The sequence below is a fragment of the Palaemon carinicauda genome, chromosome 17 (assembly GCF_036898095.1).
Source record: "Palaemon carinicauda isolate YSFRI2023 chromosome 17, ASM3689809v2, whole genome shotgun sequence".
In the NCBI taxonomy this organism is placed as follows: domain Eukaryota; kingdom Metazoa; phylum Arthropoda; class Malacostraca; order Decapoda; family Palaemonidae; genus Palaemon; species Palaemon carinicauda.
Window position 1 is genome coordinate 56064795 of NC_090741.1, and position 25628 is coordinate 56090422.

Genomic DNA, 25628 nt, shown 5'->3' on the forward strand with positions numbered 1-25628 from the left:
TTTTGGCGGTTTCAGATAGTAAGCCTAGAACATCAGTGTGTGAATGAGGAGGGCAAGATTTGCCCAAGAAACTTTGGGAGAAGGCAGATTTCAGAAGAGGGCGGCGAGATTTTCCCTAGCACCTGTAGGAGGAGAATGCAGACTTCATTAGAGGAGGAAGATATTTTTCTAGCAGCAGCAGGAAGAGAAGGCAAACTAAAGCATCTCGTTCTAAACTTTATCCATATTTCTGGACCGGCCAGATTAGGGCAAAAGGACGAAGCATTGTCCACAATCTTTCTTCGAGGAGGCAAAGACTAAAGGTGCAAATCTGACTCTTATGTTGTAGGAGTCTCCTTTAGCCGCTTTTCAAAAGGTCCGATGGCATTCAAGGTCTTTACATGTAACTGCTCAATTCACAAGGGAGTTCTGACTTTTTCCTCCCTTCTTCATAACCTCTGGACCATCTGTATTCTCAACCGGTGTGTTCCTCGACGCTAGTGCCTCCTCTTGCCCCACCTGCAATTGGGAAGCAACTGCATCGTTCCTCTTCTGAATGCAGTCAACCCACTGGTTTGCGTACTAATGTGTCAAGAAGTATACAGCCTTGGCACTGACAGTATGAACTTGGTACAGTATACTCCTTCCTCTTTTCAGGAACTAACGAATAATGAGTTCAGGTGAAATAAGCAACTACAACTAACCAATATTTGATCCAAAGGCTAATTGGAGACTGGGCATTGACTTAAAAGGCTTTCATGGCAACGCCCTCAAGTCTTGAGAATGAAGTATGCTCGTGCTAAGAGTATCCACCATGGTCACTGCCTTCAGCATTGGTCACTCCTCAATCAATCAATAGGTGGAGTAGAGTTTGCATCCAGCACAAGAGCAGACTTCGTTCCTTGAGGAGCTCTGAAGACCCAATATTTCTTCCCAATATGGGATAGATTTCCCCATGTACTTAATCTCTCTTCCTCTCTACTGAGAGCGTGAGATGGTCCAGGAAAAGGGGAAGAACCCCAACTGACAGTTTATGCTTGGTTTGGTATGTTAGCAAGCGGAAGAAACAGGAGCGCGAGCAACTGTAAAGACAAACCTCCCTGGAATAGGTTGGTTCTCTGGATGGCAAAGTTCCTCCTATGAGCATGCATGGAGAGACTGGTTGAAATCCACAGTTGCAAGACACTTATCAATTAGACTTCAGGACCTCTTCAACTTGTTTTTCCACAGGGGATGCTTCGAAGTAGCAGTTACCTCACTACCATGTGATACCGTTAACACCTTTCCAGGGTAGACAAAGGGTGACAATGGAGCCCTCAAGCATTCTGCGGCAGTAAAACCTCCTTCCTCAGATGGAGCAATAGCGATGTCCATGGAGTGCCAACTAATTCAGGATTAAGCGTGTCATCTTAAGGTCACTTTAGTGAGGTTATGACACAGACATGCCGCCCAATATGTACACGCATGTTTTGGATAACGGCTGGTTTGTAAAGAAAACTCAAAAAGAAAAAGTAATTAAAACAGCCAGATGAGGCAGCAAGTAGTAAGTCTACTAGTTTAATGCTGAATTCAAAGCGAGAGCTATGCCGACTGTCAGGTAAGCGGGGCCTACCTTCCAAATATAATCGCCTAGTTAAAAGTTTGAATGGCATTCCAGCTTTGCAGAAAAAATACTCCTAACAAAGGACTTTGGTTTGTAAGTGCGGAAATAAAATTTGTAACAAGACAATATAGAATATGAACAGTATAGTACATCTACACAAATGCTCTGACAACTTGCATGAACAGGTCCCTACTTACAAAAAGGACTTAGACTAAGCAGAAAGGTGATCTTCCCATGCGAGCAGTGACTAATGGCACAAGTTCCTCACATAGGGTTATAATTATGTAACAGTCTTGGATAGAGTTCTTTGACCAGTTGCATTCATTTTTCTTGGCCTGCTGTGCCTTTGATCTTGCTTCCTTCCTTCCATTTTGCTGTCCAGCCCCTTTAATTTTCCTTGTACACATTTTAAGAGATTTAATGTCATTTACCCATGGCGCTCACTCTTCCTACTTCATCTGATCTTTGTTGCTCCCCATAGTGTTCTTGTAATTATGTTCTCCCGTTGGTCAGTTCCAACTCCTGTGCCTGCACACTTACATTTGCAAGGTTGCGTGAAGATTCGAGATGTGACAAAGTTTGAAACCCCGTCGTCATGAGAACAGTGTAGAATCACAAGGCCCTAAAATGAAAGAAAAGTTAATCACATAGAATAGAATTTCTAATACAAGTTAGAAATTCAGGAATTTAATAATCATTTAAAAACTTCTTTATAACAATTTCCATTTATTTATGTTAGAAAATATACTGTAGTCTTTTTATCTTATGGCTAGCTTTCTCACAGTGTTTTAAATAGTTTCAGCAAATATCACAAAAAAGGGATTTTGACGAAGGAAAAATCTATTTCTGGGGAGAGACCTGTGACGCCCGGCGAAAAAGTCCTTCTTTGTACTTTTTCTGATATAAATCTTCCAAATATACCAGAGAAAATTAAAAGCATGGAATGCAGAGGTTACAACCCTCGCGCGAGCACCTTGTTGGTGTCGTATATCTAAAAAGGGCGTTTGTAAAACACTATTCACAGGCTGTCTTCCATTTAGATAATCCCTTCATCAAAGGGGGAGGGCCGTGACAGGCCCTAGAGAATAAAGTTGGGTTACCCTACCGACACCTACCACTCGCGCTCACCAGGTCATCCTTCTGTTTTGGACTTGCCCGCTAAGTTGATAAGTGTTTTGCCCAGTGTTTTTCTTAGTGATTGTCGTTAATTCAACATGACTGACGTTGATACTTCACCCTTACCATTGTTAAGTACCATAGTTTGTTTTGGCAGCTTTTGACAGTACCGGGCATTTGTTCTGTTTCCAATATGGTGGTTTTTAGTTTTGGAAGCGATTGTCCGGCCGAGGTATCGGCAGCCATTTTGTGTTATGTTCGCTTTGGTAAATATTCTAGTTAATTTTGCCCATCTGGTACTCTGTCATCTAGGTTATATCACTTACGTTTTATGGCCTTTTAGTGTTATCATTAATTTTTACTATGGTATTTATTTGCTTGCAAGTCCAATTTGGACCTACGAAGAATAGCGATTTAAAGAATAGCGAATTAAAGTTTAGCGATTTAGTTGTACTCGCCTCAGAGGCTTCGATTTAGACTATATCCATGTTTATTTGTTACGTTGTCGTTATTCTTCGTTCTTGGTTATTACTAAGAAAAGCAATCAATTTTATTAATGAGATCCTTCATGCTCTGACAGACAACAGACTGGGCAAGGATTTTGCAGACTCCTTTTAGCCACCGACTACACGCTTCTTTACCTTATGCTATACTTGTACCAGTTTCCTTTCCTCCATCTTGCTGTTCAGTCTTACTAACTTTAAATTCATAATGCAAGGTTATGCCCAGTAGCAGCATTCAAGGTCCTAATGGCCTCAGTGCCAGGTTGTATGGCCCAAATTCATAAATCCAATCCAATCCAATATTGATGCGTCTAAAATTCAGCCAGTCAGTGAGGTGGCTACAAAGCCTGGGCTAGTCCAACAGATGCGGAAATTTCGCCATAAATTTGTACATGCTCAAAATTTTTGTTGACCTGAAAAATAAAATTTAAGAAACTGATATATTTATGATTGAATAGATCATGTTAACCATTTTTTAAAAATAATTTTTTCAGCAAACACTCCAAACTGTCATAAAATAACATTCCAAATCTCCTTTGGGAGATTTTCTGAAAACCATGGTGGCAGCAAAGACATGTGCTGGACTATATATCCGCTTCCGAGGCAAACATGGTAATGTTTATAGTGTCTTTGAATAAGTTTGTGAACCCATAAAACTCAAAATAGTAAACAATAAATCAAAGTAGGGTGTCAGAAATGGAAAACAAAAAATGCTGCCATCTAATGTAACAGTGAAATTGTATGAAGCAATTGTAAGGTTGATAATTTATTTCATCATTGAACATATCAAGGTTAAAAAAATTCAAATACTGTATACCTAAACAATCAGGCATTTATACCTCTACTTAAACAAGAATTCAAAATCTGAATTTTGTATGTGGAGAAAAAAAAAATCAAATTGAAGACTATAGCTAAGCTATCTGCCTTTTGTCATTTTCCAAGTGGCACACCAATGAATTCCAATTGGGTGGCAGCCATGGCATTTCTATTTTCTAAATAAATTTTCTGAACTATGGATTTATCACTGATCATGGCTGAGCTGACTGAATAAAGTAATGTCCAATGCTATTCTGCCCAAGTTTTGATAAGAGCATTAGCAGGTGGTGTGGTATCCATCTTCTGCTACTGTCAACATCAGAAATATCATCATTGTGGTACATCATGAGCAAGTTAAAGTTGATCCTCGTCCTTTGTGACGTGCAGAGGCCACCGCACCTTTGAGGATTCCCCTCGTGTGAAAGAAGTGATCGCCTTCCCAGTTGTCAAGATTCAAACGCAAGACAAAAATGGCCAGGCACTAGGAAGACGTGCCCAAGAGAACAATGCAGTGGAACCAACAGCTGTGCCCACCACACAAGAGTTTTTCAGCAAAGAAAGAGGGACCCTAAACTCAAACAGCACGACGATCAGGAGAGAGGGAGCTCCTCAACACCACCCTCTCCCACTGTGAGATTGATTGATTGATTGATTTAAAGTTTTCAGGCATCCTGACATCTAAGGTCATTGACGCCAGTAACATTTAATTTATGTATACAAAAATAAAAAATAAAATAAAAAATAAAAGAGTATTCAATTAAAATCATAAAAGTTGAATGTCATAAAAGTTGAATATTTTTCAGAAGACCTGCTTCTGAAATAAATCTAAAAATGCCACTTGCGTGGTAGGACACATCATTTCCAAGAATCTTGGCAAGGATGAACCTGCCACCCTCACCTCGAGCCTCAAACAAATATCTATTCCTTAAGTTGTTATAATTGGGGCATTCGGTCAACAAATGCCTCACTGTTAGAGGTACTAAACAGTCGTCACAATACGGTTGGTGTTGGCCCTTCAGCAGAAACTCGTGTCAACAGAGTGTGACCAATACGGAGACGACAAAGAGACGTCTCCCATTTTCGGGGCATCATATTATACCTCCAAGGAGATATGTCATTTGTTACCTCTCACATTTTATTGCCATCTAGGCTATCCCATTGCTGTTGCCATCTTTTGCAAACCAATTTCTTGATGTCAGGTAAGAAATCATTACAGGGAATGGGATACCTTCTTGGCAGCAACTCGGATGCAGCCTTCTTAGCCAGTGAATCTGCCTTCTCATTCCCAGACACACCTACATGTGCTGGAACCCAACAAAATTCAACTGTTATACCTCTCCGTCCAATAATAAAAAGCCATTCTAAAATCTTTAAAACTAGAGGGTTATTAGAATTAAAAACTTCTATAGCTTGAAGGACACTCCTTGTATCACTAAAAATTGTAAAATTACCCTCCTTCTCCAACGCTATTTTCTCAATAGCGGTTAATATGCCATACAGTTCGGCAGTAAATATGGAAGCGGTCAGAGGAAGTGCACCTCTACAATTAAAACCATTACTATGTACTCCAAATCCAACGCCAGCATCAGATTTGGAGCCATCAGTATAGATAAAAGTTGATCCTCCATGTTCTTTAAAATGTTCATTAAAAAGAGACCTGGCTTCTAGGTCTGACATATTCTTCTTATCTCCAACAAAATATTTACAAAAAGATATCTCTGGTAACTTCCATGGAGGCGTTGATGATACCTTGAATGGAAGTACCTTATTTCAAATTACAGTATATCCAGACTATTTACTAATCGTTTTACCCGAAAGCCATAAGGTTGAGGATATTTTGGGTGCAACTCAAAGTATGATGCGTGTCTTACAAGGCTTGCAGTCTGAAAGGCTAGAGAGTTAGGGAGTCTTTGCAATCTAAACCAATACCGAAGAATGGAAGACATTCGGTAAAGGTCTAGAGGTAACTCTCCAGCATCAACAAGGAGACTTGGGATAGGCGAGGTTTTAAAAGCTCCAGTAGACAATCTAATACCTGCATGATGTATCGAGTAATTTTTAACCGGCTTGGGGTGGCTGAAGAATATATTTCACAACCATAACTAATTTTGGAAAAAATCAAGGCCTTGTACAATTTTAAAATAGTATTGCGGTCTGCCCCCCATGATGTATGGGACAATACTTTTAAAATATTCAGAGCTTCAACACATTTAGCTTTTAATGCTTTTAAGTGAGAAACCCATGTAAGCCTACAATCAAATATCAAACCTAAAAATTTAGCTTCTCTTGCACATGGTATCCGTTGACCTTTAATGTATATATCCGGGTCTGGATGTACTCCCCGGATACGACAAAAATGGACAATGGTAGTTTTACTTGTCGAGAACTTAAATCCATTCATGTCAGCCAACTGGATAATTTTATCAATAGACAGTTGGATTTTTCTCTCAACCATTGCTATTCTAGTGCCAGCAAATTATATTGAGAGATCATCCACAAATAATGTTGAAAGAACATCCTGGGGAATGGCTGAGGATATCCCATTAATTGCTAGTGCAAAAAGGGTTACACTCGGCACACTACCCTGAGGAACTCCTTCCTGGCACTTACTCTCTGATAGAGTTTCCCCAACTCTCACTTGAAAAACTCTACGTGAAAGAAATGCCTGAATAAATAGTGGCAGCTCTCCTCTCAATCCCAATTCATGAATGGTTTTAAGTATACCATATCTCCATGTGGTATCATATGCCTTTTCAAGGTCAAAAAATACTGTAACATGGTGCTGTTTGGAAGCAAAGGCTTCACAAATAGAAGACTCAAGTCGTATCAACACATCAGTCGAGTGCATTTTTCGGAATCCACATTGAATCGATGATAAAATACCTTTCTTTTCAAGGTACCACATCAGCCTTGCGTTGACCATCTTCTCCATGATTTTACATAAACAAGATGTCAATGCAATAGGACGATAGTTTGCTGCTAAAAACTTGTCTTTACCGGGTTTTAAAAAGGCTAAAATAATGGCTAGTTCCCAAACACTTGGGTAACTATGATCATGCCATATTCTATTAATAATGCTTAAAATAAATAGCTTTGTATTAAAATGTACATGTTTAATCATTGCATATGGAATTCCATCGGGTCCAGGGGCTGTATCATTGCAATGAGAAAGTGCGGAATCAAATTCTCTTTCAGTGAAAGGAGAATTAAAAGACACTTCCCTTCTTGTTGCAAAATTTAAAATTTTCTTTTCTCCAGTGCTCCTTCACACTTGCTGGATACATTTGAAAATTGATTAGCCAGGGCATTGCTAACATCATTTGCTTCAGTTACATACTGGCCATTCACCTTCAACACAGGTGGTAGGTTGGGGGTGAATTTTCCAGCCATCTTTTTTACTTTCCTCCACACAGAAGATGGTGGTGTTCTACTGTTAATGGAGGAAACAAAAGACATCCATGACTGGCGCCTTGCTTCTTTCATGGTATGTCGGAACTGTGCTCTATATTTCTTGTACATAATTAAATTCTCATCAGTTCTACGTCTACGCAATCGTGTTAGAGATCTTCTTGTGGCTCTGTGGAGGGCAGTTAGTTCTGAAGACCACCACGGGACTGGTCGTCGTTTGTATAACCCTGTTGTTTTGGGAATTGAATTGCCTCCTGCTGTATGGAGGGTTCCATTCAGTAAGTCTATGGCATCATCGATATTTTCAACCTGTCCTGCATCCCCCTCAATTTCGCTTAGCTCACGAAATTTATCCCAGTCCGCCTTGTCAAGATTCCATCGTGGCGATCCCTGTAAAGGTGGACCATTGTTGGTGTTTATAATGATTGGTGCATGATCACTAGTATGCCAATCATCTAATGTTCTCTAATCGAAGTCGAGAAGGCAATTAGAGCTTACGATTGATAGGTCAATACATGACAAGGTACCTGTCTGGACATGAAAGTGTGTGGGCTCTCCTGTATTAAGGAGTCCCACATCTTCATTTTCCACAATTGATATGATATTTCCCCCACAATTGATATGATATTTCCCCTCGTGTTTGCTAAAACATCACCCCACAAAGGATGTCTACCATTCAAATCTCCAAGTAAAAGAAAAGGTTGAGAGAGTTGTTGAATCACCTCCACTAAGTTATCATACAAAATGTTATCATTTGGAGGCAAGTACAGTGAACAAATTGTATATTTTCGCCCTATGTCAATCTGTACAACCACTGCCTGCAGAGGTGTACGAATAGACAGAAACTTGGGGAACATCTCGACGAACGTATATGAGACTTCCGCCATGGCTCCCCACTTGGTGATCATATGGTGTCCTATAACTAATATATTCGCGAGGACAAGGGGTATTATGATCAAGTTTGCTCTCCTGTAGACAAATAATTATGGGGGAATGCTCATGAATAAGGAGCTTAAGTTCTTCATATTTGGCCCTTAAACCCTGACAATTCCATTGCAAAATGGAGGAAAAAACTATGGTTTTTAATTTGGTAGACCCCTTGGATGGAGTCTTCCCATTAGCAGTTTTTGATCTAACACTATTTTTAGGTGGTTTTATTAAAAAGGGTCTTGATAGATTGGGTTTAGCATTTATGATTTTCTTTTTGTCTTTTTGATCTAATAGTTGAGGAGGTTGGCGGACCTCCACTTGAATTTCCGATTTATTTAAATTTATTTAAATATCAACAGACAAATCATCATTTTATTTGACGTCATGATTTTGATATTTCTTGTGGAAGGGGGCGAGAGAGATGGAGGTCTCTCTCTTTTCCGATTAGTAGGTTTAGAGCTACCAGGTTTTGGCACCTTCCCCAATACAGGTGCACCTGGTAACTTGGTGTCAGGTGGCATCTCCATCAAATCAGGCAAGGACATGGCCTGGGAGAGGTTAGAACTATTGTTGGTAATGGGGGACGAAGGCTGTACAGAAATGGGCAATGACCCATTTTTAATACACTGTTGCAGAGCCTCAGAAGGCAATATGATTACCTTGTCATGCAGTACTTTATCATCAGAGGTTGTATTTCTTTTCTTAAGATTACTGGCAGTGCTAGGTGGGGTTGATGTCTCCTGTGGTAAATTTACCTTTGATTTTAAGGCCTTTGCATAGCTGGTTGATTTATTCAACAGTCTTTTTGCATATCCCACACTTATGTGTTCTAAACTTGATTTGTTTAGGGCAGCTTCCTCCAACTTATACAGTTCGCATCTCCTATCAGTTGATTTATGATTCAAATTGCAATTTGAACACCTGGCCTCAAGTGTACATTCTCCATGATAAGTTTTGGAGCAAATACCACACATTTTTCCATTTTTGCATACTTTGGATGGGTGTCCAAATTTAAAACAATTAAAACATTGCAGGGGCTTTTGTTTGAAAGGCCGAACTTTAATCCTTTCATTTTCAATAAAAATATGGAAAGGTACATCAGCATCCTGGAAAGTAAGTATAATCATTGAAGTTCCAGGAACCTTATGCACTTTCCATACATTTAATGGACACATAGAAAGTATCTCCTCCTCTGTAAATTCGTACAGGTCCTTATTAAAGACCACTCCCCTTCCATAGCTAAAATTTAGAGGAGGTTTCATTTCCAATGTAATTTCATCACTGCCTGTCTTTAAGTTAGATAGTATTGCAGACTGAGTTGAAGATTTGGCATGGATGAGAAAACTATTCTTCCCAAAAAGAGATATATCTCCAGGTGCTATGGTTCCTACTTTTTTTTGGATAAACTTACATATCTTAAAATAATTCCCTATTATCCCTTTAGGTTCAGCTAAGAGCCACATTGGTGGTTTGGGTTTTCTCTGTGAAGGCATGGGTATATTTCTATCTTTTTCAAACCAATCAGCAGGTTTGTACACATCCAATTCCTTTGGGACCTTATCACAAAGAGCTCCCATGATGTTCAATTCGTTGATTTTAATACTACTAATATTACTTATGGCATTAAATGCTTCATCATGACTTTCAAAAGATATCCAAGAGTCCCATTTTTCATCTCCAAGTCTCATCCTTATTTCCTTTATCAATCCATAGCACTCAAATGCTCTATATATATCATCATAATTTGTCTCTAATGGGATTTGGGAAACATGAAGGAATCGTAGTTTCCCTGTGTTACCCAAATTGCTAGATTTTTTAACATCAGTAGAGTGGTCCTTTTTAGTTCAAAGGTCGTCAACAGAATTTTCCTTAATTACAGTAGCAGAAGTCGTCAACAGTGCCGGGGGGGAGTCAGCAAATCCAGGGGATGGGGAGTCAGTATTTGAAGGGTCCATATTTAAGGGTGGGATTTTCAAGTTTTTTGTTGTTGTTTTGTTGGTTTACCTGCTTGAGAATTATAAGAAAGTATCATACGTTGGAAAGGAAATTTGTATTCTCCACTATCGGCACAATGAGAGTATACTTCCCAGGTGATCCACTCCATACCCTACCCGAAGGATAGCATCAAAACAGATATAGAGGCACAGGTGTAAGCTAAACCCGCCTGTTAGGACTGAAACAAAGGTAATATGGAATCATCCTCCCCATATCTGTAATGATGGGCTTCCGGCCAAAAGCCAAGAGTCCCACCTCAAGGATTGGATCCCCCTGGATTCCGATGACCCAACCCTTGAGAGTAGTTCCGCCAAAAAGGTCCAAACCATCTTTGGGATGGCTGAGATCATCCAATACTCTCATACATAGCTTTGAATGCGAATACCTCCCAACCGTGATCCCTTCTCCCATTCATCTAAGCAGGCAGTAATAACGAATGTGGAAATATCCACGCCATTTAAATAAAATAGAAAAAAAATTGATAAATAAATAAATGAACAAATAAAATAAATATATATATATATATATATATATATATATGCATACATCTACATATATATATAACTAAGAAAAATAATAATCAAAGAGATAGGACAGCAAGATGAAAGAAAGTTGTTAAAATTAGGAGAAGGTCGAAGTAATATTAAGCAGAAGAAAAAGATGAAAGAGAAATTTAGATTCGAACTGGGGGAGCAATATCCCGAAGTTCGAGAGCCCTCTTGCCCGTCACCAAGATTCAGCACTGGAATGAAATGCCGTGCTGAAGCTCAATGACTTCATCAAGGCATTCTCTCATTAAGAGGGTCCCACTGTGAGAGCTTACACTACCTTGATGAGTTGACCACCCTAGGAAAAGAAAACCTTCAAGAGGATTTGGCTTGTGAAGTTGAGTTTAAGAAGAAAAGCACATCTTAACCAGTCCAGCAGCTGAACCACCGGGTGTTTCTCCTCCTTTTTCTAGGCTCATAGAAGACGAAATACCATTTCAAGAACCAGGAGAGGTTAAGAGTCATGTCCATTGATGTCTACAAGGAAATGAAAGGAAAAAGTATTGGCCATCCCTTAGGAGTTACATATCGTCTATATGAACGTAAGAAAGTAAATTTTGTCGCTGTTCAGAGAAGTCTCTCTGCAGTGGAAGAAAGTTCTCACTGATCAGATGACACAGAACAATCGTCCTTAAGGTCTACTACTGGATCACTGTCTACTCATAAGTCAACTGCAGCAAAAGTGCCTCGGGCCAAGATCCCAAGTTGCTTGACGAGGTTGATCCTTGCCCAACAAGAAGAGTAAGCATCATCCTGTCTCTCCAGGGGGGAGAGAGAGAGAGAGAGAGAGAGAGAGAGAGAGAAAAAAGAAGTCTCTTTCAAGAGGATGATCAGATTGCCACCCCCATGAGAGACTGAACACTTCAGGAATAGCTATCTACTCAGAAAAGAACAAGAAAAGAGCAAAAGAGTGGGGGAATAGAGTAGGTGGATGTAAAAGGGAGCTAGTGAGGGTTGAAGAGCTAATAAAACCGGGGGTAAAAAGTAAATATCAGGAAAGGTTGAAAATGGCCTATGACGAGGTGAGAGTAAGAGAAACTGGTAATTTAGAGGAGGAGTGGAAGTTAGCAAAAGAAAATTTTGTTGGGATTGCAAGTGATGTATGTGGCAAGAAGGTTGTTGGAGGCAGCATGAGGAAGGGCAGTGAATGGTGGAATGAAGGAGTGAAGGTAAAAGTGGAAGAGAAAAAGAGGGCTTTTGAAGAATGGCTGCAGAGTAATAGTATAGAGAAGTATGAAAAATATAGAGAGAAGAAGGTGGAAGTAAAGCGCAAGGTACGCGAGGCAAAGAGGGCAGCTGACCTGAGGTGGGGTCAGGGACTGGGTCAGTCATATGAAGAGAATAAGAAGAAGTTTTGGAAAGAAGTGAAGAGAGTAAGAAAATCCGGCACAAGAATTGAAGAGACAGTGAAAGATGGAAATGGAAGGTTGTTAAAAGGAGAGGAGGCAAGGAAAAGGTGGGCGGAATATTTTGAAAGTTTGCTGAATGTTGAGGATGATAGGGAGGCAGAGATAATTGCTGTTCCAGGTGTTGAGGTGCCAGTGATGGGAGATGAGAATGAGAGAGAGATTACAATAGAGGAAGTGAGGAGAGCACTAGATGAAACGAGAGTAGGAAAAGCATCTGGTATGGATGGTGTGAAAGCTGAGATGTTGAAGGAAGGGGGTGTGACTGTAATTGAATGATTGGTGAGATTGTTTAATGTGTGTTTTGTGTTGTCAATGGTACCAGTAGATTGGGTCTGTGCATGTATTGTACCGCTATATAAGGGTAAGGGAGATGTGCATGAGTGTTGTAATTCAAGAGGTATTAGTTTGTTGAGTGTAGTTGGAAAAGTGTATGGTAGAGTACTGATTAATAGGATTAAGGATAAAACAGAGAATGCAATCTGGGAAGTACAGGGGGGTTTTAGAAGAGGTAGGGGTTGTATGAATAAGATTTTTACAGTTAGGCAGATATGCGAGAGATATTTAGCAAAAGGTAAGGAGGTGTATGTTGCGTTTATGGATCTGGAGAAAGCATATGATAGAGTTGATAGGGAAGCAATGTGGAATGTGATGAGGTTATATGGAGTTGGTGGAAGGTTGTTGCAAGCAGTGAAAAGTTTCTACAAAGGTAGTAAAGCATGTGTTAGAATAGGTAATGAAGTGAGCGATTGGTTTCCGGTGAGAGTGGGGCTGAGACAGGGATGTGTGATGTCGCCGTGGTTGTTTAACTTGTATGTTGATGGAGTGGTGAGAGAGGTGAATGCTCGAGTGCTTGGACGAGGGTTAAAACTGGTAGACGAGAATGATCATGAATGGGAGGTAAATCAGTTGTTGTTTGCGGATGATATTGTACTGGTAGCAGACACAGAAGAGAAGCTTGACCGACTAGTGACAGAATTTGGAAGGGTGTGTGAGAGAAGGAAGTTGAGAGTTAATGTGGGTAAGAGTAAGGTTATGAGATGTACGAGAAGGGAAGGTGGTGCAAGGTTGAATGTCATGTTGAATGGAGAGTTACTTGAGGAGGTGGATCAGTTTAAGTACTTGGGGTCTGTTGTTGCAGCAAATGGTGGAGTGGAAGCAGATGTACGTCAGAGAGTGAATGAAGGTTGCAAAGTGTTGGGGGCAGTTAAAGGAGTAGTAAAAAATAGAGGGTTGGGCATGAATGTAAAGAGAGTTCTATATGAGAAAGTGATTGTACCAACTGTGATGTATGGATCGGAGTTGTGGGGAATGAAAGTGATGGAGAGACAGAAATTGAATGTGTTTGAGATGAAGTGTCTGAGGAGTATGGCTGGTGTATCTCGAGTAGATAGGGTCAGGAACGAGATGGTGAGGGTGAGAACGGGTGTAAGAAATGAGTTAGCGGCTAGAGTGGATATGAATGTGTTGAGGTGGTTTGGCCATGTTGAGAGAATGGAGAATGGCTGTCTGCTAAAGAAGGTGATGAATGCAAGAGTTGATGGGAGAAGTACAAGAGGAAGACCAAGGTTTGGGTGGATGGATGGTGTGAAGAGAGCTCTGGGTGATAGGAGGATAGATGTGAGAGAGGCAAGAGAGCGTGCTAGAAATAGGAATGAATGGCGAGCGATTGTGACGCAGTTCCGGTAGGCCCTGCTGCTTCCTCCGGTGCCTTAGATGACCGCGGAGGTAGCAGCAGTAGGGGACTCAGCAGTATGAAGCTTCATCTGTGGTGGAAATGTGGGAGGTTGGGCTGTGGCACCCTAGCAGTACCAGCTGAACTCTGCTGAGTCCCTGGTTAGGCTGGAGGAACATAGAGAGTAGAGGTCCCCTTTTTTTGTTTTGTTCTTGTTGATGTCGGCTACCCCCCAAAATTGGGGGAAGTGCCTTTGGTATATGTATGTATGTATGTATATCTCTCCCTATCCCGCAAAAGCATCTCATTTTGCCACTTCCTCGGGTCCGGGCGATGCAAAGCCCTCAGAATCAACTTCTAATGACCCTGAAGAGAAAAATCTTCTTTACCGAGTCTCTTGGAACTCTGGAAAATCCGAGTAAGGTGATGATCCCAAAACCCCTTTCTATAGAAGATACTCACACAAAGACATCACCTGGAGTTGCCATGATCGTATCAGGGCCATAGTTTCGTTTAGAAGATGAAGGGAAGTGCTAAAGGCACGTTTCTCTGACATCATACTTCCCATCTTTTTGAAACAGAATATGATGTGCTACAGAGGGAGCCCATCCTTCTCCACTTCCCTTTCACAACATTGGCAACGTAGACTCCATGGATGTCAGTAGAAAACCTAGCGCAGCAACAGTCAGCCTTCTCAGCTGTGGAAATTATGGAAGCAGTAACAATGTTAGTTCGTCCATCTTTATCTGCGTTAGATCACTGAGCTGGTATGTACTCGTACTTTGCAGTTTCTCTAAATCTGAAGACAGGAAAAAGGTACAAGGAACTGACTTTTTACCAGAACCTAAGTGGTGGACTTCTTGGGTCCACCTAACTGCTTTACTTCCGGACAAACTGTTTTGAAACGTAGAGATGCAGTGGTAAACAAAGTTCGCCAGGCATATGGCTTCTAAAGACATTATGGCGGAACACTTCCTTAACACATGACTTTCCCTCAACGAAGTGAAAGTAGCAGTGGAAAAGTGGGAGAATGCTAGTGAAGCCCCCTTCTTCAAGAGGCCTACAACTTTTAAGCAAGCAACCACCCACAGCTTCCAAAGTCATTATGGTGGAACACTTTCTTAACAAAGTGCTTCTCTCTTCCCTCAAAGTGGAAGTAGCAGTGGAAGTGTGGGAGAAAGCTAGAAAAGCCTCCTTCTTCAAGAGGGCTGCCCCTTCAGCAGCCACACCCGAGGGAAAGATAGAAGAACAAATGAACAGAACTAGATCTTTCCCTGAAGGCATCAGGCCAAACTGGGGTGTTGCAGGCAAGGACCTCGTTAGGGACGGCGTTCCAATTATACCGCCACCATGGGATAATACCTAACAAGTCAGGGGACAAGAAGGCAGTTCCACAAGGCAGAACCTCAGACAGGAGAGGTTCTAAACGTCAGATACTGTCCCCCATTTACCAAGTCTCTCCTTCCTCTCACTTCAGTACTGATGAACTGATGATTATATTTGACAGGATCAATGAACGACCACCCCCTTCAAGAAGAGGACCAAATTTTAGACAAACAGTTGAGGAGAATGAAGGACTTAGAGGATTTCACAGAAACTTTTTCTAGTACAGAAATTATCAGGAGTCATTGACGTTTTCCACCTGAACGACTTCATACTAAGGACACCGTTCAAGATGGACAACCGTGGCGGTTGCAAAGATGCAAAAATTTTCTTTTCATTCCACAGACTTGAAAGAAGTCTTGAAATGCAGGAAAGACCCACGCAGGAGTTTACCGACATTTAAGGTGCAGTGCCTAATGGACAGAGGCAACATTACCAGACCATGATGGTTGGCAGAAATTAATTAGAATTATGGATTTGGGCCATATGACTCAGCACTTGGTCCAGGGGATTTATGAAAGACCGGACAACAAGACTTCAAAAAAAACATGAATACAGGTATAGCAGAAGGCTAACAACTGCTGCTAGAGACCAAGAGGATGACCCTGCAAAGACCTTTACGTAATGCTTTCTGCACACTGCTAAAGCAGCTCTGCCTACATGGTAACGTCACCGACTGGCTGGTGATCGCCAAGATTGGGTATAGAGTTTGGCTCAAATTCTCTGGTTCTGGCAACCTCACCATCCTTTTGAGTGAAGGATGGGGGGTTCGGGGGAGCCTACAAGTCCATCAACCAAGTCATTAGCAGCCATTGCCTGGCCCCCTTTGGTCCTAGCTTAGGTGGAGAGGGAGGTTGGGCACTGATATGTAAATAGGGTCAGTCTCTAAGCCATTGTCCTCCTTGATAATACAATGTCACTGTCCCTTACCTCTGCCATTCATGCACAAATGAACATCAGAAACTATTTCTTCATTTTCAGCAAGTGTAATATTATAAATGTGTTGATTGCAGGTGGATATGGAGCCTCCGTAAGCAGTGGTTCGAGACTATAGAGAACAGACACAAGAACTCAAATTTAGAGAAGTCACCTGACCAGAGCTGTAAACTTTTATGGTTTTGCCAATCACAAGGCAGCACTTCTGTAATAGCAACTGTACAATCCCACTTTAGAAAATTTCCCTTGCAGTTCCGGCGAAGCTTTGCGAGTGTGATCACTGAGAGCATCCTGTGACAGAGTGGAGTGCAAGCTTAGACAAGTCATCCTCAACTACCAGGCATCACACTAAGTTGGCCTGATCTGTGCTCTAGGGCTTCATCACGAACTCTGGAACCCAGATTAATGAGACTTTCTTCAATCCTTAAGAATGCATTTGACACTGGAAAAGGCATGCCCCTCACCTGCTCACTTCGTCGAGGCAAAGACTAGTACTGTACGAAGAAAAGACTCCTGTCTTAATGGTTTGTGCGGGACTGCATTCGAGACTCCAAGGACTAGTGATATTCCAATCATTGCTCTATTTTCTGAGGTCAAGACTTCAAAGATACTCAAATGAGTAACCCTAAACAATTTCCACAAAGAGGAAAAGTCTAAGCCCTTAACCTGAAAACCTGTTTCAAGGTTGTGCAATAGCCTTTCTTGCCGAGATTAGAGAGCTTCCCAAATGAAGTTATCATCAGAATGCATGTACTGTGTCATCCAGAGTCCCAATGTCAGCAACCATCTTTAGACCAATGGGCGATTGTTTCCCCAGAGATGTTAGAAGGCAACCTTGAATACTTAAAATTCTTTTTCAAATGACTGGCAAGCAGGTCACTCGGTGATGATTTGCAGGTCTTTACACCGCTCGTGGCTGCTAGAACATCCTCCTGCATGTAATTAAACATGCCAACAGCTCTACTGCATCATTGACTAAGCAGTAATCTGCTTTGCCAACTCGAGAAGTATCTAAAACGGTAGCATGCTCGTTTGTAAACCGAGCCAAGACAGTAGTACAGTCGCTCATTGACGCTTCAAAGTACGCCCTATCAAACCGTTTGAAAACTAGAAATGAAACTTAAGTTCTAATATGTTGACATGCAGGTGCTATTTTTCCTTTTCCAATATTGCCGAGATGAACTGGTTCCCTCAGATGTGTACTCTATGCCCTTTGGATGAGTCTGGCATACTCCATCACCTTTGGAAGAGTCTCCGAACAGCAGCATGTCTGAGAGTTAGGAGTTTCCCTGATAATGTTTTAGTCATTCAACCACCAGGCTGGATCGTCCAGTATTTCTAGTTTCACTAAAACCAGGAGGTAAAGGGGTTCACAGATTGCTAACTAGTGATTTTAGATAAGACGAGCGAGATGCTGGTGTAGACTTAAGCAAGGAGCAAGCTTCTCAGACAATGAAAGAAGTCCCAGAAGATAATGCCACAGTCAAATTTAAAAGTTTTCACAAGTCTGCTGCTGCGCTCATCCAATGGAAAGACTTGACATGTCTGAAGACCAAACTTGTTCAATGGAGAGAGGTCGATGACCAATCGCCATCCCTCTCGGTCGACTTCTTCATCAGGAAGCGTCGACTGTAGAGCCCAGATAATCTGCAATAAATACTTGAAGCAACATTTCACCTTTGCTGCTAGGGCCACATCTTCTGGCAATTTCAGACGGCAAGTCTAGAACATTAGTGTGCGAATGAGAGGAGGTCAAGATGTGCCCTAACAACTTTGGGAGAAGGCAGACTTCAGAGGAGGAAGGCAAGATTTTCCCTAGCACCTGTAGGAGGAGAATGCAGACCCCAGAAGAGAGGGCAAGATTTGCCCTAGCAGCTACAGGAGAAGAATGTAGACTTCATTAGAGGAGGAAGAGATTTGCCTAGCAGCTGCAGGAGGAAAATGTAGACTTCAGCGTCTCATTCTACTCTTCATCCCCATATCTGAACCGGCCAGATTGGGGCGAAAGGGCAGGGCGTTGTCCACATCTTTCTTAAAGGAGGCAGACTAGAGGTGCATATCCGACTATGTTGTAGGAGTCCCCTTTAGCCGTTTTTCAAAAGGTCCGATGGCATTCGATGTCTTTAAACATAACTAGTCAATTCACAAGGGAGTTCAGACTCACTTTCCTTCATTCCTTCCTCGTAACCACCAGGATCATCTGTATTCTTGACAGGGGTGTTCTTTAACGCTAGTGCCTTCTCTTGCCCCACCAGCAATTAGGAGGCAACTCACTGGTTTGCTTACTGATGTGTCAAGGAGTTCACAAGCTTTGGCACCTGACAGTATGAACTTTGTACAGTATCCTCCTTCCGCGAATAACCGAATAATGAGTTCTGGTTAAATAAGCAACTGCACCTAACCAATATTTGATCCAAAAGCTAATTGGAGGCTGGGCATTGACTTGATACGAGGCTTTCATGACAGCGCCCTCAAGTCTTGAGAATGAAGTGTGCTCGTTGCTCTAGTATCCACCATGGTCACTGCCTTCAGCATTGGTCACCGCTCAATCAATAGATAGGTGGAGAAGAGTCTGCATCCAGCACAAGAGCAGACTTCATTCCTTGAGGAGCTCTGAAGCAAAATAATTTCTTCCAAGTATGGGATAGATTCCACATTCCCTTCATCTCTCTCCTTCCCTCCCGAGTGTGCGAGTTCGTCCAGGAAAAGGGGAATAACCCAAACTGACACTTGATGCTTGGTTTGGTATAATAGCGAGCAGAAGTAACAGGAGCATGAGCAACAAACCTCCCTGGAATAGGATGGTTCTCTTGACAGCAAGTTCCTCCTATGCGCATGCAGGGAGAGACTGGTTGAAATCCACAATTGCAAGACACTTATCAGACTTCAGGACCTCTTCAACTTTTCTTTCCACGGGATGCTTCAAAGTAGCAGCTACCCCACTACCAGGTGATACCATTAGCACCTTTCCAGGGTAGACAAAGGGTGACGATGGAACCCTCAAGCATTCTGCGGCAGTAAAAGCTCCTTGCTCAGATGGGGCAATAATGATGTCCAAGGACTGCCAACTAATTTAGGATTAAAATTGTCATCTTAAGGTCACTTTAGCAAGGTTATGACAAACAGATATGCTGCCCCATATGTACAAAGTTTTTTGGATAACAGAAATATGTACAAAATGTTTTGGATAACAGCAGGTTTGTACAGAAAAATCCAAAAGAAAAAGTAATTAAAACAGCCAGATGAGGCAGCAAGAAGTCTGTTTGTGCTAGTTTAATGCTGAATTCAAAGCGAGAGCTATGCCGACTGTCAGGTGAGCGGGGCCTACCTTCCTACTATAATCGCATAGTTAAAAGTTCGAATGGCATTCCAGCTTTGCAGAAAAAATACTCCTATTATAGGACTGTAGTTTGTATTCGGGTGAAAATAAAATTTATAACAGGACAGACAATAGAGAATATGAACAGTATACAGTATAATACACCTACACAAATGCTCAGACAACTTGAATGAACAGGTCCCTACTTACAAAAGGACTTCGACTAAGCAGAAAGGTGATCTTCCCATGCGAGCAGTGACTAATGGCACAAGTTCCTCACATAGGGTTATAATTATATAACAGTCTTGGATAGAGTTCTTTGACCAGATGTATTAATTTTTCTTGGCCTGCTGTGCCTTTGATCTTGCTTACTTCCTTCCATTTTGCTGTCCAGCCCCTTTAATTTTCCTTGTACACATTTTAAGAGATGTAATGTCATTTGCCCATGGTGCTCACTCTTCCTACTTCATCTGATCTTTGTTGCTCTCCATAGTGTTCTTGTAATTATGTTTTCCCGTTGGTCAGTTCCAACTCCTGTATATGCACGCTTACATTTGCAAGGTTGCGTGAAGATTCGAGATGTGACGAAGTTTGAAACCCCATCATCATGAGAGCAGCGTAGAATCACAAGGCCCCTAAAATGAAAGAAAAGTTAACCACATAAAATAGAATTTATAATACAAGTTAGAAATTCAGGAATTTAATAATCATTTAAAAACAGTTCTTTATAACAATTTCCATTTATTTATGTTAGAAAATATACTGTAGTCTTTTTATCTTATGGCTAGCTTTCTCACAGTGTTTTAAATAGTTTCAGCAAATATCACAAAAAAGGCAATATATAACAAGATAAAACATATGCAAAGAAAGATTAAAGAAAACCTAATGATTGACTAAATTTAAAAAGGCACTTGAAAGGAAGAGATCCTTCAAGCTCTGACAGACAACAGACTGGGCAAGGATTTTGCAGATTCCTTTTAGCCACCAACTACACGCTTCTTTACCTTATGCTATACAGTACTTGTACCAGTTTCCTTTCCTCCATCTTGCTGTTCAGTCTTACTAACTTTAAATTCATAATGCAAGGTTATGCCCCGTAGCATTCAAGCACCTAATGGCCTCAGTGCCAGGTTGTATGGCCCAAATTCATAAATCCAATCCAATCCAATCCAATATTGATGCGTCTAAAATTCAGCCAGTCAGTGAGGTGGCTACAAAGCGTAGGCTAGTCCAACAGATGCGGAAATTTCGCCATAAATTTGTACATGCTCAAAATTTTTGTTGACCTGAAAAATAAAATTTAAGAAACTGATATATTTATGATTGAATAGTTCACGTTAACCATTTTTTTTAAATAATTTTTTCAGCAAACACTCCAAACTGTCATAAAATAACATTCCAAATCTCCTTTGGGAGATTTTCTGAAAACCATGATGGCAACCTAGACATGTGTTGTACTGTACATCTGCTTCCGATGGAAACATGGTAACGTTTATAGTGTCTTTGGATAAGTTTGTGAACCCATAAAACTCAAAATCGTAGACAAGAAATCCAAGTGGGCTGTCAGAAATGGAAAATAAAAACAGCTGCCATCTAATGTAACAGTGAAATTGTATGAAGCAATCGTGAGGTTGATAGGTTAAAAAATTCAAATATCTAAACAATCAGGCATTTATACCTCTACTTAAACAAGAATTTAAAATCAAAATTTTGGGAAACAATAGTTAAGCTAACTGCCTTTTGTCATTTTCCATGTGGTACAGCAATGAATTCCAATTGGGTAGCAGCCATGGCATTTCTATTTTCTAAATACATTTTTTCTGAACTATGGATTTAATACTGATCATGGCTGAGGTGACTGAATAAAGTAATGTTCAATGCTATTCTGCCCAGGTTTAGATAAGAGCATTAGCAGGTGGTGGGGTATCCATCTTCTGCTACTGTCAACATCAGAAATCTTATCATTGGATGGGCAAGACCCGCTTTCATACTTTCGTTCTTCAATTTCGGCATTGATTATCTTTGCTTCAGCAGTTAAGTTTCTTATCAGAATACCACTTATTAATAATGTACTCTGCTATGTTTCTACAATACACAACTTTTTGCTACATCAACTAAGAACACAATCTTGATGGTTCTCTTGAATGGATTGTTTGTGCGTATTAAACAAGTTGCAAAATGTTTGTATAAAGTTTTACATAAGCAAAAACCTAGCAAATGAGTGGGTACAATTTTAGTTTATAATTTTAAAAAATACATAAAACCATGACTTTCTTTCTTATATTCTCAACCAAATTACTGTACACGCCTGTCCCATTAGTTAAACTGAAAGCTGTGGAATAAAAGACTGCAGACATATAGCAGAGTACAAATATGCAGTGAACTGAATTGGGTCGCTGTAATTATCCAAGTTTGTCCTACAGAAGAAGAGGTATCACTAGCTGGCTTCATAGTATAAAATAGTAAATATACTAAAGGGCTATTAAAGCTTCAAAAACCAGAAAAATTACATGAAAAACATAAAGACCTTAAACAGAAATTATGCACAACATTCAATATTCAAAATGTTATCTCCAGATGGGATTAATGGGGATGTTTGAAATAAATTTTATATTTAAGCTTATCTGGAGAAAAAATCAGCTTAATTTTACCAGGACTATCTTAGTTCTGTCCAATGACTGAATGGGTTGAAGGTATAATGCAGGATACCTATGAATGTTAGGATTCTAAAAGATGAAAGGAAAGAATACAGTGATTAAAGGTTTTATAAAGATATTCAATGAAGAGAATTTATATTAAGAAAGAGAATTTTATATTGGTATTGTATAATAGAGGAATCTAAGAGAATTAAAGGTTTTAACAAGCCTTGAGGGTTAAAATTAGGTTAAAGTCTCAGCAACACCTGTACTGTGACTGTTTACTAAAAGCAGTTGAGGAGCTAGTCATTGATAAGTTGGGTGTATGAAATGAGATAAAATGAGAGGTGAAAAACTAAGATACACATACACTACCAGAAGAATTGGAAAAAGACTACTGTATTTAACTTTTAATGCAATATGACGAAATTGAAAGAAAATATTACTTGAGCATGTGAAAATAATGGGGAAAGGAGCTGGAAGTGAGCATGTGAAAATAATGGGGAAACGAGCTGGAAGAAAGGGGGGGGGAGAGTTGGAACATAAAATTTAAAACTGCCAATAAAGCTTTTTGCCAGAGGTAAACAGAGGTACAGTAACATCAGATTATGAAACCTGTTCAAGAAATGTGGCAACATAGTTTTGAGGTAAGTCAAGACACCTAAAAACAAAAGCACTGAAGTCACTTCCTCTGCCAAAGCAGGAAGACTTCAATCTAAATAAAAAATTTACTTCATGACATGAAAACTTAATTGGCACTAAATAAAAATATTTAAATAAAATCTTTAAAAAAATAATTCCTTACCTTCACTTCACTAGCAGTTTCCACCTTGAAGTTCATGGTTATGATAATTTACAAGATCCTTTCAAGTGTCTTTCTTTCTCCTCCGTTAACTCAAGGCTTGGGATACGATGTTAACACAGGTCTTCTGACCTAAGTAACAATCTTTTCATCTCTTCCTACATGGACGGATCCCTTAACATTTTCAAGGATACGATCTTTATCCTTTTATAGTCTTAGAAACTGTTATGGCTAAGCGTACATGGCTGATTATTTATTTTTCTCCCTTTTCTACCCATTTTACTTCTATGGTGTTGGCTCTCATTTTCTTCAAAGCACTGCATTTATCTAAGTAAATAGGAGAATATTAAGATTAAGATTCTTTTTTAGATAATTACCTGAGGATAGCTCAAGATCTATTGTGTTTACAATGAATAATACAAGTATAACTAATTATAATAATGATAATACAGTAGACAAAATATATTGTTAGCAATAAATATGAGGGAAACCATTTTATGTTTATACTAATAATGGAGAAAAGACAAAGGCATGCAAAAAGTTAGGTTCCTAAAAACCATTACACTACCTCATTAACAAATCTAAAGAGAGAAGGATGCAATTAATTTTATGTTTAAAAGCTGCGGATTGCCATGGGAGAGGAGAAGAGTAATTCATCAGATGAGAAAAGTTACAGTGTCTGAAAAAGCAAAAGAATACTATAGTATAGCTTGAAAACAAGTGCTATGTGGATGTTACAGGAAAGATGGTATGGGTATATGCCGAGGATAATCGAAGTCCACATGAAGTAGAGATTCAATGCCAGAAATTTGTAAAATGTAAAAGTCAAATGGGGAAAGAGGGAAGTGGAGAAGCAATGCTTAAAGATTGCTCATGAATGGCGAAGAAATATTTAAATGTCTCATGAATTGCAGAGGTAAGGGACAGAATAATGCCCTAGAGACTGATCATATACATAGGGGTGATGATCAGCACCCAAGCCCCTCTCCAAATTAAAGCCAAGCAATATGGCTGCCGAGGACTCAACAAGTAAACCTATACGCTCCCGCAAACTACCCATCCCTAGCTCACGTGGATGGTGAGGTTGCAGATACTACTGGAAACTATAGAAATGTAGCTGGTCTCTTGACTGCCTTCAAAAAAGCCTGTCAGGAAGGGATGTTTCCAATAGGCTATGACAACCTAATGGTAAATCTAAAATTGCGTACATTCAGGATTTGTAGGGCAGTAAGAAAATATCAGTGCAGCTGGAAGAGATGGGCAAATACGAATGTGTTTTGCATTCTGTTAATAGGCAGCCCAGGAGGTTAAGATGCCAACTTTTTGGAACATTAAATACAAGTGGATGATCATACATGTCTTATCTCGAGTAATTTCATGGTCTCAAGAAAAGACAACACCAGGTGGATGGGGTTGAGGTTTGTTAAGAGTTTACCCCCCTAATTAGTAATTAAAATATTCCAAGTTAGGTTACATTGCTTTTGCCTGGATATGGATTACTAATGAAAGTTATTGATATTGAAAACTTGAGTGAATATTTAGTAAAATACTGTATTCTAAAAAGAAAACAATACTTTAGCAATTCTTTTATAGCCATTTAAATTGCAATAAAAAACAATCTCTAGGAACTCTAGCACTTACCATCATCTTACGAGTCCTATTGCGCCCGTAGCAGTTGTCTTTATGGAAAACAAAATTTTTATACATTCAATTAAATCAATAAAGTCGAATTTTACCTTTCTTCAATATGGTAGTCTCCATGTCAGCTTTTGAGATTTTCAAGCGTATGGTTTCTGCCTCCCCAAGTTGAAGTGTCAGGCATCGAATCATAATCACTCCATAATTGTCCAGCAAATCCACTACTGTACACCTGCGGAAAATTGATTTGAAAAGTACCAGGTAATGTATGAGTTTAATTGAGAAATGCGAGATGAGAATTTAAAAAATTCAATGATTAAAATATTAACTAATAGAAATAGAAACTTACAAGTTCTCAAAATCTTCTCAGATAAAAGAACTACACTGCACCCATTACACAAAATACAAGCCAAAGAACAGTATTGGAAAATTAACAAAAACAAGACATGAGACTTGACAAAAATTTAAGACATTTAGATATGCAAACCACTGACAACTCTGCACATCAATATTGCATTTTCTACTTCCCAGCATTAGCATTAAGTCTTAGTACAACCAACAAGGACATTAATTTCCTCAATAGTCAGTTTATTCCTTTTCTGAGTCGAGGGGATTCTGTAAACCTCCAAGACCTGTCTTTCCTGATGAACATCAAGACTTCTGATGAATATCAACATCATGATTGGGTTCATCATTCTCAACTAAATAATCCCCACAAGCATGCATTTATGAAAGCTACAAAAGGTATAAATCAAGCATGGGCAACTGTTCGTAAACTGGGGACCAGATTTTACAACTGTATATCAGAGTGTAGATTGTATGACGATACACATGCAGGTAATATTACTTCCCAATATGCTGATTTTTTGGCAATTTCTCCTCGTTTTACTTCTTACTATGAAAGTTTACATAAAATTAGCATCTTTCATTGTTTC

General features: G+C 39.9%; 1 long non-coding RNA gene across 2 annotated transcripts in view; it reads right to left on the reverse strand.

Moving 5' to 3' along the window:
• Positions 1-956: 956 nt before the first annotated feature.
• Positions 957-25628, reverse strand: part of LOC137656767 (uncharacterized) — a 45028-nt gene continuing 20356 nt past the window's right edge. Inside the window, exons 2-4 of one of the 2 annotated variants that reach the window (XR_011047018.1) lie at positions 24792-24925; positions 23059-23382; positions 957-2204 (exon numbers count right to left, since the gene is read on the reverse strand). This is a non-coding gene — a long non-coding RNA (uncharacterized lncRNA). Of the gene's footprint in view, positions 2205-20773; positions 20904-23058; positions 23383-24791; positions 24926-25628 lie in introns of those variants that run through there. The other variant, XR_011047017.1, reaches the window with a different exon arrangement.